We start from the raw sequence: 13,196 nt of genomic DNA on the forward strand, positions 1-13,196 counted from the left end.
ACATCTCAAGTTTGATCATCAATCTCAACGCTTCTTTAAGAAGGAAGAACTTGAAAGCCTATCAAATTTAAGGTTTCTTCAAGTGGATTGTAGAGACTTGGAAACGAACAACGTCCACCATTTTTCTTTAACTAACTGGTTCCGGAAGAATCTATGCATCCTTCCAAAGTCGAGATGGCTCTCATGGCATAACTTTGTTCAGCATTTTCCTTCAACCAAGTGTTTCCAGAAAAATCTGCTCATCCTTCCGGAGTTGAGATTTCTCTCATGGCACGAGTTTCCCATCTTTTTCCGATTGACCGCATTTTCCCTTATGAAGCTAGTGATTCTTGATCTATCACAGAGTAAAATTACAAATGATTGGGAGGGATGGAACCAACTCAAGGTATGGTATTATTTCAACATGAATTTGCTATATTAACTTTGTTGTCCTGTATCTCAAAATGATCCAAAATTAACCTCTTCTCTTCATTACAGATGGCAAAGAATTTGAAGGTTCTAAATTTGACTGAATGCAGAAACTTGCGTAGAACTCCTGACTTTTCTGCTCTTGAAAATTTAGAGCAACTTATTCTTCAATGGTGCTGGAGACTGGTTCAAGTTGATAAGTCTGTTGGTAAGTTAAAGCATTTAGTGTTATTAAACTTGGAAAGATGTTGTAATCTGCGAACATTGCCGGATGAGATGAGGGAACTGGAAGCCTTAACAGAACTAATTGTTGATGGGACATCTATTACCAAAATTCCCGAATGGAAAGGAATGAAGAAATTGGGAACTCTCAGTGCAGTTGAATGTGGATCACTGAGTGTATGCAATTTTGCCGGTTGCTCAACATCGCTATTAAGTCTTAGGTTGGAATATACACAAATTACTGAACTTCCATTTGGAAATTTTGGATCTCTTGTTGAGTTGAATATTTCTCGATCAAGAATTCGAGAATTACCCAATTCAATAGGAGAAATGAAGAATTTGAGAGTACTAAGGATGTCTCGCACCAGCTTAAGAAAGCTACCTAGCGCCCTTGGAATGTTGGAGAAGCTTGAAGAGATAGATGCTGACGACTGTGTCTATTTGGAGGAACTTCCAAATGAGATTGGAAGACTGTCATTTCTGAGGATCTTGAGATTATCAAATACGAGAATTTCCGAAGTTCCTAAGCTTCCTGAAAGTTTGATCAATCTATTCCTTACAGCTAGAGCTCCAAGCCTCCAGTGGATCTCAAGGTTAAGAAAGCTAGAGTCCTTGGAGTTGTCTTGTTCTGGGAGTGCTTCCCAACTACCTTCAGATTTTAATCTCCTTTCTAAGCTCAGGGTGCTGGTGCTCGAAGTAGATAACCTCGAATGCCTACCTAGGCTTCCCCAGAATTTGTCACGCCTCCGTATGTATGGGCGCAGGATAATGGAAAAGTCGATAGATCTTTCATATTTGGAAAAGCTATCAGAATTGTGTTTCTGTTGTTGTGAACAGCTAAGAGAGATTCAAGGCCTCGAACGTTTGAAAAACCTGAAACAGCTTCGACTTCGTGATCTTCCAACGCTGGTGAAGTTGCCTGACCTGACCGGCTTGAAGAAGCTCACGGTGCTTTCGATAAAAAAGTGTCCTATGCTGGTTGAGGTTCGAGGTCAGCTAGAATCGTTGGAGATGCTTTGGATAAGCTCCTGTGAATCTCTCGAAAAATGGCCTGATTCATTCAGCGTGAAGTATATAGATATACGAGACTGTTGGAAGCTAAAAGAGATTCAAGGCGCGGAAGATTTGAAGAACTTGCGTCGCTTGATTTCGGTGGATCTTCCGTTGCTAGAGAAGTTGCCCGACCTGACCAACTCCAAGAAGCTCAAGGAACTTGTTCTAGGAAGGTGTCCTCGTGTGGTTGAAATTCCAGGTAGGCTAGAATCATTGGAGAGGCTTCATTTATATCGCTGCGGGTCTTTGCGAAAGTTATCTCATCCTTCAAGCGCCAAGAAGCTAGAGCGTTTATCAGTATATGAATGTAAAAGGTTCGAGGAGACTCTGGAATCCGCTGAGTACAGAGATTTGAAAAAAGTGACGAGGCCCTCTCCATCCATCTGAAGATTATAATCATCGGTACGCTTGAGTGCATCGTTTAATTGCCACGTGTGTGCAGGTGAGACCCACTCTTCAGATATTTCGACTTTCTTCTCTCCTCTTTTTTCTTTACTCTTCTTCTCCAGTTGCGCGCTCTCTCTCTCTCTCTCTCTCTCGTCTCTCACTTTCTTTTCTTCTTCCTCCATCGTCAGCGACGACCCGAGCGAAAAAGCTCGCCCAGTACCAGCAGCGACGGGCTCCGACCGTCGAGGGAACGCGACGGCGACCCCGAGCGGAAGCACGAGATGCGACCCCACCTGGCGGAGATCTTCCTCCGGGACAGCGACCCACCCACGTCTTCCTGCCCGTCCGTCTGTTCCCGCGAGGGGTTGAATAGATTGTCTATGAAGTCTTCCTTTCTGTATTTTGGGTTGCAGCTGAGCTGACTGAGGCCGAGAAGCGTTCTTCCTCCTTCGCTGCATCTTTATTTGGTTTTCTGCATTTCATTCAGACCCGGCAGCTGTCTACTTTGATTCTCTTTATCTTCACCCATTCCTTTTCCGGTGATTTCTCTCTACCTTGTTTCTGTTTTGCATAATTTGGGTCTGCTTGCGAGTTCTGATGCAACTGGTGATACATTAGGACAACGATGTGGAATTGAATTGAGTTTTCGTTTCAGTCATGACTTATCGTTTATATACATGCTTTGAAATCAGCCTTTCAGTGAACTCACTCCTGAGCTGACGACTCAATTGATTTCTTCTATCTGCATCTGTATCTTTATGAGCTTTAAGCCTTAACCAACTCCTTCGCAATTTTTCACTTCTGCACCGATTAGGGGAAGATCGATTTTCGCTCTTTAGGAACTAGTGCAAACCTTTCAGGTGGAATAGTTTGAGGGGGATTAGCTGATTTCATTTATCTTATCCAGTATAGTCGACGGGGACTCGATTCTTCTTCCGAGCTTATCAAGGTCCTGCTAAAAGCAAAATTTATCCTCGAAGGCATGAAACCTTACTATAATCGATTGGTTCTGCAATTTCTTTCTTCTTTTTTTGGTCTGTTGCGGTCCTACTTCTTCTAAAATTTTAGTGGGTGTACTTAGTGATTAATCTCGTCATGGAAGAAATTCATCAAGGATTCAAGATGACTTGCTCCAGAATTCATTCGTAGTGATTAATGTTCTTGAGACAGTACCCTGACAATGAGTTTCGTTCAGTGTCGGGAATTCAATTAGACATCAGCACTCACATTCACGAAATTGTTGTTGATTTCCCATGAAAATTTCCACATTGAAGAAATGAAGAAATAGGGGCAAAACATTGTGTCTAGCATAAACATAACGCTCCCTAGTTAATGATCATGTGCAATGACCACAAAGGTTCTCCAGTTTTGACAACATAAAACAGATTTCAACAGTCGCTTCTGAGTGAATTCATGACTGCGTTTCAAGTTTTACCATTTGAAATTTTAGGGTGGGATTGCCAGCAAAATTGGAATTGTTAGGTAATAAAATGGCTGGTTACTTGCTTGTTGGGTAAACCAGTAGTAAATTACCAAAACTATAAGAAATTTATCAATTCCCCACTAAATTGGTAAATTACCGACTCTTCTAAGTGAATTTTTAACACCATCAGAAATTTTCTAGTATTTGAATGAAGTAATAAATTATCAACTCATGTGAAATTTTACTAGTGTCGTAAGTAATTTAACAACACCACTTTTGAAAGCAGCATACAACACTCCATTGTACTGTGCTCTCAAGCATGCTTGTTCCCAATACTAAGTAAATTACCAACTCCATTGAAATTCTACAGGTGTTGTTAGCAATATACCAACACTATTATTAAATTCCTCAGTATGTATACAAGATTCTGGAAATAAACGAATACTTTCTTGTCTAAGACATGTCTGTAGAGGGTCAAGAGGGCATAGAAGTCCTAGATTCATATGTGAAAAGATATGGCTTCTGTAGCCTAATATGATTTGAGTAGCTTGTTATGTTATGAATTTGAGGCTCAAGATCGAGAAACGAAAGAAAATTAAATGAATGTGAACCTTGATGAAAATGAGTATGAGATGGCCATCATCATGCAGTTTTGCAGTGGAGTATTTATCATTGATGTAAAGGATACTCGTGATGGATGGCCGAGGCGTGGCAAAGATGTGTTTATGATTTTGTCTGCTAAAATTGGAGGTGCTGATGGCTCGTAGATGAGTCAAGGCTAGTGATGAGTAGGGAATGAATACTCATCGGTGTATATTGGTAAGCTACTATGAGATATTTGCGCATCATGAGATTGATATGTTTATTTGTGTGCATTTGAATGTTAAATTGAATGTTATCTCATTACATCTATTTTAGTCGTTGCTCACATAACAATGCAAGGATTACATTATCTTAAGCGAACTTAAATAATATATTGGTTCCTTATTGACAATGATATGTGACAATTACTCGCTAATAGTTACTATGCTGTTGTACTCTCAAGTCGAGTGTTAAGTAGAACTCCTACTTTAGACCTAGAGCTTTCCTTATCTTACAAATTAGTTGGGTTCTGAGTTCAAGGACATTTAGATTAGCATTTTTGTAGACAGCTTTAAGGACAAGATCAGAGTGCGCATGTATAGTCCTAAAAAAATTATAAATATTATTTAATGTGAAATTATTTACCCATTCAAGATTCAAATTGTATTCATAAATTCACGTTTTAACAAGAAAATTATCCAAAAAGTCCTCAAATTATTATACGGCAGTCAATTTAGTCATAAACCTTTCAATTGTATCACTTTAGTTCTACATCTTTTGACGATTTGCCAATTTAGTCCTAAACCTTTTGAAGATTTGCCAATATAGTCATTTCGGCCAATTTTGACCGCAAATCGTTGAAGTGGCAGTCCAGTTAGCTCTGACTATTCTATGTATCGAATCATGCTAGGAGATAAAAACATCAATAGACCTTTCAATTTCGAAAGCACTGTCAGATTTGGAGGTTGCTCATTGCCCTAAAGTGAGAGAGTTCCGAGGCCTCCAAGGTTTGGAGAACCTGAGAGCATTAAAGCTTGAAGAAGCTCCATCTTTGAACAAGTTGCCTGACCTGACCAACTTGAAGAAGCTCCAGAAACTTTACCCGCGGTACTGTCCTAGATTGGTGGAGTCCAAGGCAGACTAGAATCGTTGGAGACACTTGGGATTGGTTCCTGTAAATCAATGGGAAAGTTCCCCGATCCATCAAGCTTCAAGAAGCTAAAATCTTTGTATATACACAAAGGGCGAGAAGCTAGAAGATTCTCTGGTTTCTGATGATCAGTGGAGAACTTCGAAGGAAGACGCGAAGTCTGATCTTGCGGAATTCGACTTGTCTGAGTATTTTTCTTCAGATTTTTTTTGCTCTCCTGGACTTTTTTAGTACGGTGGACAGAAGAATGTAAGCGTTAGTTGCGTACATTATTTCAGTGGTTGGGCGGCATCTCAAAAGCTCTAAATATTGCAAACTCCTTCTACTCGTAACAATCCATATGATACAAACATTTCTTCTCTCATTATAAGATTTCTTTCTGTCGTGGATCTTCTGTTCCTACCATTGTCTCATGTACAGACTCTCGATATTTCGGATGTAAGTCTTCTTCTCTCTCTGCAGTTCGTATTCTTTCCTGTAGCCATTGAGAGCGAGTGAAAGAGTATAAGAATTGATCGTGGATTTCCAGACCGCAGGAAGAAACTAGAAAGTCCAAAGAACACAAACTTTCGACAGATAAAAATGACGGGATGTTCAATAACTAAACTTTGCACTAGCTCTGTTTTGTAATCGTTCGCCTTAAATTTAGTTTGTCTCAATTGGTTGTATCTAAGAACATGTATTCCACATAGTACATTTCGACATGGCAGCAACATGGCCCTCAATTCTATATCAGGCAAAATACAAGCATTATCTCAATTTAATTGAGCTGATAGAAATTCTTGAATCAAAATAGAAAAATAAGCAATTTCGATGCGGGAGATTGTCGACTATTGTTAATGCTTGCAGGTTTGCCATCACCGGAGAAGTGGTCCTCTACTTCTCCCGCGGAGTTGCCCTAAACCGGTTGAGATTCAAGGCAGAGTAGAACAATTGGAGATGCATCCCATTGACTGGCTCGGAGAAAGCTACCCAACCTTCAAGAAGCCAACTTGTATGATCAGGAACAATTTTTGAGAAGTTAAAAGATTGAGCTTCAGGTTGAGGAGTGCTGGGGTCATGCTGAGAACTGAATATTATTTGGAATTAGATGGTAAATTCAACTTGTTTTTATGGGAAGAAAAGTTGAAAAGCGAGTCAGGCTCCCGATCAGCCCGGTTTGCACCAAATTACTTCTGGATGGGCCATTTCATATCGTCTCGAGCCCAGCCCAGGTTCGAGGCTCGGAATACGTTGCTTAAAATCTTCGGGCTAGGCTGGATCTTCGGTCAAAGCCTTATGTGTTAGTATAAGAACATTTAATTAATGTATCAATGTTTGTAATGAGTAAAACCCTCTAAGTATCGACCAAAAAAAAAACCCTCTAAGTGATGAGTAAATTTCAAAGTTTTAACGAACTCATCAACAAATCAGGGACAAGTAGCTTTTGTGAATGAAGAACAACCAACCATCTAAGTAAATCTTTTTGCTTGATCATCAGTGATGCAGTAAAAGCTGTCTTATTTTTTTTGGCATGTTCCGTGTTCTACCCTCCTTCATGACTGCATAGCAAAGGCCGAGTCTTGATTGTGTACGCGTTGGGACAAAAGAAAAAAAGAGCCGTGTATACCTCCAATGAAGTGAAGAGGAAGCTTCCTTTTTAGAGTCATTAACCGAGAGAGTGACAGTAGTCATTGACCCGAACAGAAGTCATCACAGCATTGCTTTCATACCTTAGAGGGTGTACCGAGGTTGGTAGTAGCTTCTAGAGTTTCCATCTTCTGCAATCCAGTGGAGAGGTGAAGACAGACAACGGGATCACGGATGCTGATGGCGATTCTGCTGCTGCTGGCGTACTGATATATCATCTCAAACGCAGGAAGCTGTGAAGTCATGTCGACATGTTACGAAGTGTTCTTGAGCTTTAGAGGACCAGATACGCGCTCGGACATTGCTGATATCCTGTATACCGGTCTCATTGATGCTGGAATTCGAGCATACAGAGACGATGAAGAGCTTCGTACCGGGGAAGAGATCGGTCCAATGCTTCTCCAAGCAATTGAGCAGTCGAAAATCTCGATGCCCATCTTCTCCAAAGGTTATGCCGACAGCAAGTGGTGTCTTATGGAGTTGGTACAGATGGCGGAGTGCAAGAGAGCTACAGGGCAGAAGATCATGCCCATTTTCTTCGACGTCAGGCCATCTGAGGTTCGAAACCAAACTGGGGATTACGGGGAAGCCTTTGCTTCGCACGTGAGGAAGGAGCAGTTTGATGAAAACACCCTCCATGGTTGGAAAGCTGCCCTCAATGAGGTTGGAGCATTAAAGGGATGGGATTTCCAAAGCAATCCGAACAGGTCTTGTTCTTCATCATGGCGTATTATCTGTTTTGCTCCAGACATGATTTTCTTTTTCTTGTTTTTTGTTTTTTTTTTGGCTTTCTTTTGTTTTGTTTTTTTTAACTCAATCTAACGTCTAGGTTCTTTTGCCTTTAATGATATCAGAGGTAAAGGTGAGTTTGCAAAAGAAGTTGTCAACAAGGTTTTGATTGAGTTGAAAAAGGCCTACTTAGAAGTATTTGATTGCTTGGTTGAAATGGATGATCACGTGAGTGAAATAATGAGAATGGTAGGCGCTGACACCAATGAAACTACGATTGTCGGAATCCACGGCATGGGTGGTGTTGGGAAGACGACGTGTGCCAAAATCGTCTACAACCAACTCTCCCATCATTTTGAGGATTGTTGCTTCCTTTCCAACATCTGAGAAACTTCACAGCAGAAGGGCATTGAGTATTTGCAGAATCAGCTCATCTCTAGGCTCCTTAGAAAGAAAGGGCTAGGCATCGATAATATGGACGAAGGGATTGCGATGATTAAGCAGAGGTTATCCTCTAAAAGAGTTCTACTTCTACTGGATGATGTCGACAAAAGGATTCAACTGGATGCTCTCCTGGGGAAGCGCATATGGTTTGGCAAAGGAAGCAAGCATATCATTACAGATAGAAACACGGATGTTCTTTCTGTGCCCAAAGTTGATTGGACTTATGAACTCCCCTGCATGGATTTTGACCATTCTCTGCAACTTTTCAGCAGAGATGCATTTAGAAGAGATTATTCTTTGGAGGAGTACCTCCCTAACTCCGTAAAGGCCGTAAAGATTAGTGGCGGTCTACCTTTGACTCTCGAGGTTATAGGTTCACTTTTATCTGGAAAAAGTAGAGCACTATGGGATATCACATTAAAGAAGCTGGAAAGAGCTCTTCATGAGGATGTAAAACAGAAGTTGAAGATCAGTTTTGAGGCATTAGATGATAGACAAAAGAACATATTCCTTGATATTGCCTGTTTCTTCATAGGTTGCAATAAAAGAACTGCGAACCATATGTGGGAAAGTTGCGAGCTTTTTCCCGAAGAAGCCATTGAAGTCCTCCAGCAGATTTCTTTAATAAAAATTAGAGAAGACAACTGTATCTGGATGCATGATCAGCTAAGAGACCTTGGACGTGAAATCATTCATCAAGAGTCTGCTATGAAATTAGAGAAGCAAAGCAGAGTATGGAATCATGACGAAGCGTCCGATGTTCTCATGAGAACGAAGGTGAGAATACAAAGTCATTATTCTCAAGAGATTTTTATCTAATTACTTGTCGATTAAAAGAACTTCTTACGTATTATTTCTTTTCCACTCACAGTAGAGACATCTCCTACAGTAATATACATATTTCTGTTAAGAATGAGGAAAGGGAGCATCTCGAATGAATATAATTTTCAAACAGGAACTATGTGTTTTCTAACTGCTATTTCCCTTTTTGTATGGCCAGGGAGTAGAAAATGGTGAAGCAATTTGTCTCAAGTTTGAACATAGTTGTAAATACCGCATTAAATATGAAGCATTTGCAAGTCTGTCAAACCTAAGGTTCCTGCAATTGGATGGTGTAAACTTTGATGAGACAGGCACGATCCTACATTGTTTTGCTCAATTTAGTTCTTTTCGGTGTGATTGCAGCTGGAATGTTCTTCCAGCCAGTTTTTCCCGTAATAGTCCATGCATCCTTCCGATGTTCAGATGGCTTTCATGCATAACTTTCCTGCAAATTTTGAGCTGATCACTCTTTCCCTGACAAAGCTAGTGGTTCTTGATCTATCAAGGAGTAAAATTACAGAAAAATGGAGTGGATGGAGCCACATCAAGGTAGGAGCCTAGGAGGCGTTTCAAAATAATTTCTATGGTCTTTTTTAACTTTGTTAATGGGATTGAAATATTGCGTATGTTCTCCCTTACAGGTGGCAAAGAATTTAAAGGTTCTAAATTTGACTGGATGCAAAAACTTAAAAGGAACGCCCAATTTCTCATCTCTTGTATATTTAGAGAGACTAGTTCTTGAAGGATGTCAGAAATTGGTCCATATTGATGGATCTATCGGTAAACTAAAGCAGTTAGTTTTCTTAAACTTGAATTCCTGCGTTAAACTCAGCATGTTGCCTGATGAGCTTGGGAAACTAGAAGCTTTAACAGAAATTCTTGTGGATGGCACATCAATAAAGGAAATTCCCAAATGGAAAGGAATGAAGAAACTAGAAATTCTCAGTGCTCGTAATTGTAAATATTTGAATAATTGTAGTTCCATTGGGAACTTGCGACCACTAGTCGAGTTGGATCTGTCCCACTCACCTATTCAAATGCTACCTTCTTCATTAGGGAACATGAAGAATTTGAAAGTATTGAGAATACGTTGTAGTCTCTTAAGAGAACTACCCAGTGCCATTGGACTGTTGGATAAGCTTAAAGAGTTAGATGCCGACTGCTGTGGATATTTGGAAGGGCAAATTCCGAGCAGTATCGGGAGATTAAAGTTTCTAAGGGTCTTGAGACTGACATACACTAATGTTTCCGGATTCCCTAAGCTTCCTGAAAGTCTGACTAGTCTGCGCTTTGGCTCTTGGTCAATGAAGACATTGCCAGATCTCTCAAACCTGTTGAACTTAAGAGATTTGCGTTTGCTTTTGTGGAGTTCTATAATGGACCCTTTGGAACTTGAGAAAGCTTCCAGTCGTTGGAGGATTGGAACTTTACACAAGCTAGAGTCCATATTTCTGGAATCTCCTTACGTGACCATCCTATCTTCAGACCTCATTCTCCTTTCTCAACTCAAGGAGCTTGACCTCCGGTGCCAGAACCTCAAATCCCTCCAGTGGGTTCCTGCAAGTTTGTTGCGCTTAGTTATCAAAGGTTGTTGGGAAATGAAGACATCAATAAACCTTTCAAACTCGAGGGCCCTAGCAGATTTGGAAGTGGTCAGTTGTGAAATACAAGGGATTCGAGGTCTCGAAGGCTTGGAGAACCTGAGATCATTGAAGCTGGTTGCAGTTCCATCACTGGAGAAATTGCCTGACCTCACTACCTTAAAAAAGCTCATGAAACTTGAACTGCGTAATTGTCCTAAACTGGTTGAGATTGAAGGCAGACTAGAATCTTTGAAGATACTTCGTATTGAGTCCTGCAGATATCTGGAAAAGTTACCTGTTCCATCAAGCTTAGAAAGGCTCGAATATTTGGGGATAATTAAGTGCGAGAAGCTAAAAGATTTGCTGGGATCTGATGATTGGAGGACTTTGAGGACGCGACTTAAGTCTGAACCAGACAAGTAAATATGTCAAGTCACGGAATCAAAACTAGTTGGAGTTGGGAGGTAAAGAGAAACGGTTTTCTATGGTTTGAGTTGAACTAGCATATTGATTAATAAAGATGTAATGATTACTGGTTTAAATTTCATGATGTATCATTCGGTTTTGAAATCTCTCTCTCTCTCTCTCTCTCTCTCTCTCTCTCTCTCTCTCTCTCTCTCTCTCTCTCTCTCTCATGTTCTTCTTCTTAATTCTCCAGTCTGTCCATGGTCGAAACTGGCACTTTTAGAAAGAGAGAATCAATTTAATTCACATAATGATCCTTTCCCTTGTTTTCATGGCCAAGTTCAAATTTAAGGACAACTGGTTGTCTAATTGTCAATGAAGATTGGTTTCTATTACTTATAATGTGATGGCTACTCTGCTCGCCACAGTTCCTCAATTTCTTATGTAACACGGTTGTCCATATGAAAACACTATCATTATCATTATGGTAGTCTCGCTGTTCAGATATTAGTATGTCTTGCTGTTCATCAGAGTACATAGAAAGGGGAAAAAAAGGTTTAGAATTAGATATTCTTAGATTAATTTAAGGGGTCTCGTTATCTAAAACTAATGACCTCGAAGTCAAAATGTTCCCTCAAAAAGAGATGCAACTTTGTGTGGATGATGTCAAAAGTGTTGAAAGAAATTCCTCGGAAGTGTTTGAATATTCTAAGGAGTGAGATTATGCAAGCTGTGAGCTGGGTTTAAGGCTTCTTGGGGATGGGAGAATCTATTAGATGGGTCTAAACATTAACCTGGGGTCATTAATTGTACCCTTTGGAAGGGAGGCAAGTGAATGGAGGCTTAAAGGTTCAGACAGTGATTGAGAAAAGTTGATTCTCTATGAGAGACGGTATTCAGAAAGATCTTAAAGCGATATCCTATTTGGAGTTGCCGGGTCAGTGTGACCATATTGGCCCATGCATGGAAGAGAGGCAGCAACTGTGAAGCCAGTGTATTATTGACCAAAACAGGTGAGACATGCAGAGCCTACCATTCAGAGCAGTCAAGAGTTTGGCTAGTCGTCTTTTTCACGTAAAAGAAGAAAATGCAGAGGATTTAATCCTGTGACATGAATGGAGTGTAAGTGAGTGGTGAGGGTGTTTGTACCAAGAAGATGAGTTTGGAAAGATGCCTTTTGTTTAACTAAATTTGCTTCTATCTGTTAGTACGAGCAAAAAAGTACATGTGCAGCTGGGCTTAGAATTGCAAAACTTGAAGCCGAGTTGCAATTTGGAGTAATGCAGACAGCTTTGGTTGAACAAGAAGATCTGCAAAAAAGAAACTGGGGCTAAAATGAATAAAACAACAGAGAATACGGATTGACTCTTAGGCACAAGTATTCAAGACGTCTATTTCTCCACGAACCTTCATGCAAAGGTAAAGGTTTAATAAAACTTTACAAAATGATGTTTTTTTTTTTTTTTTTTGAATATGAAGCATATCAAAACTAGGGAACCCCTGACTATAGAAGGGAATAGCACAATAAAGAACTTTTCAACCACTACTCTACGCCCGCTAAAAATGAAAGTATTTTAGGTAAATGAGTCTTCTTTGCTGAACAAAAGAAAGTAATCAGACATAATTTGTCCCCCCCTCCTTTTTGTTCATAATTTTTGGATCTGATAGGAATAGTAGTCTTCATGAATGATATGAAAGAATAACTGTTTCTGTCAATACAAGAAAGAAGTGTGAATTTCTTATCTTATACCAAAGACAAGATTAAGATGGAGGATAATCCTTTTCTCTATTCTCTAAAGCGAGATAAGAATTTGCTACATTGCTTTTCTGGTGTTGACAAACGAAAGGAATTCACTTTGCCTTCTCCTTCTGTCAAATGGGATAATATATGCAGGCGATGCTCAAGAATGGTTTTGTCCATTGTTTCTTATCTTGCTCTCTTGGTTTTGCTGCGACTCAACGCAACCAAATTTGGTGTTTGATCTTCACCAGTTCCTCTCTGGTAATTTTTTGTTGGTCCTATTTTGTGTGCAGTGGATCTATTAAGATCAAATAGTTCTTTTACCAATGATTGAATTCACGCAGTTGAGAAGATAGCTCAAGGTAACTCTTAAATTAGTTAAAGTGGAGTTATGTGATTTCATTTGGCTGACGAGATTTAGTTGTAGCGTGACGTTAGTCTCTTCTGAGTTGGTACAAGGCGATTCAAGAAGATGAAATTAAGAACGGAAATGGAGAGATGAGATAATAGCATAGTTGGAGAACTTTAACACAAGTGAGACAAGAAAAACTTTGAATCAATTCACTTTACTCAAAACTTCAGTACACCAATTACTCTGCCTTTCTATTAATAACACGA

General features: G+C 39.9%; 1 protein-coding gene and 2 pseudogenes across 2 annotated transcripts in view; all 3 read left to right on the forward strand.

Moving 5' to 3' along the window:
- Positions 1-13,196, forward strand: part of LOC115664595 (disease resistance protein RPV1-like) — a 47,397-nt pseudogene that overhangs the window by 24,199 nt on the left and 10,002 nt on the right.
- The window catches only part of LOC115663424 (disease resistance protein RPV1-like), a 53,485-nt gene that overhangs the window by 3,481 nt on the left and 36,808 nt on the right, over positions 1-13,196 (forward strand). The gene's annotated exons all lie outside the window — the stretch shown is intronic.
- On the forward strand, positions 6,830-10,976 carry LOC115664593 (disease resistance protein L6-like; annotated as a pseudogene).

This window comes from Syzygium oleosum, unplaced genomic scaffold, assembly GCF_021117445.2.
Source record: "Syzygium oleosum isolate NSW1041296 unplaced genomic scaffold, Sole_v2.1 Sole_v2.06, whole genome shotgun sequence".
NCBI lineage: Eukaryota > Viridiplantae > Streptophyta > Magnoliopsida > Myrtales > Myrtaceae > Syzygium > Syzygium oleosum.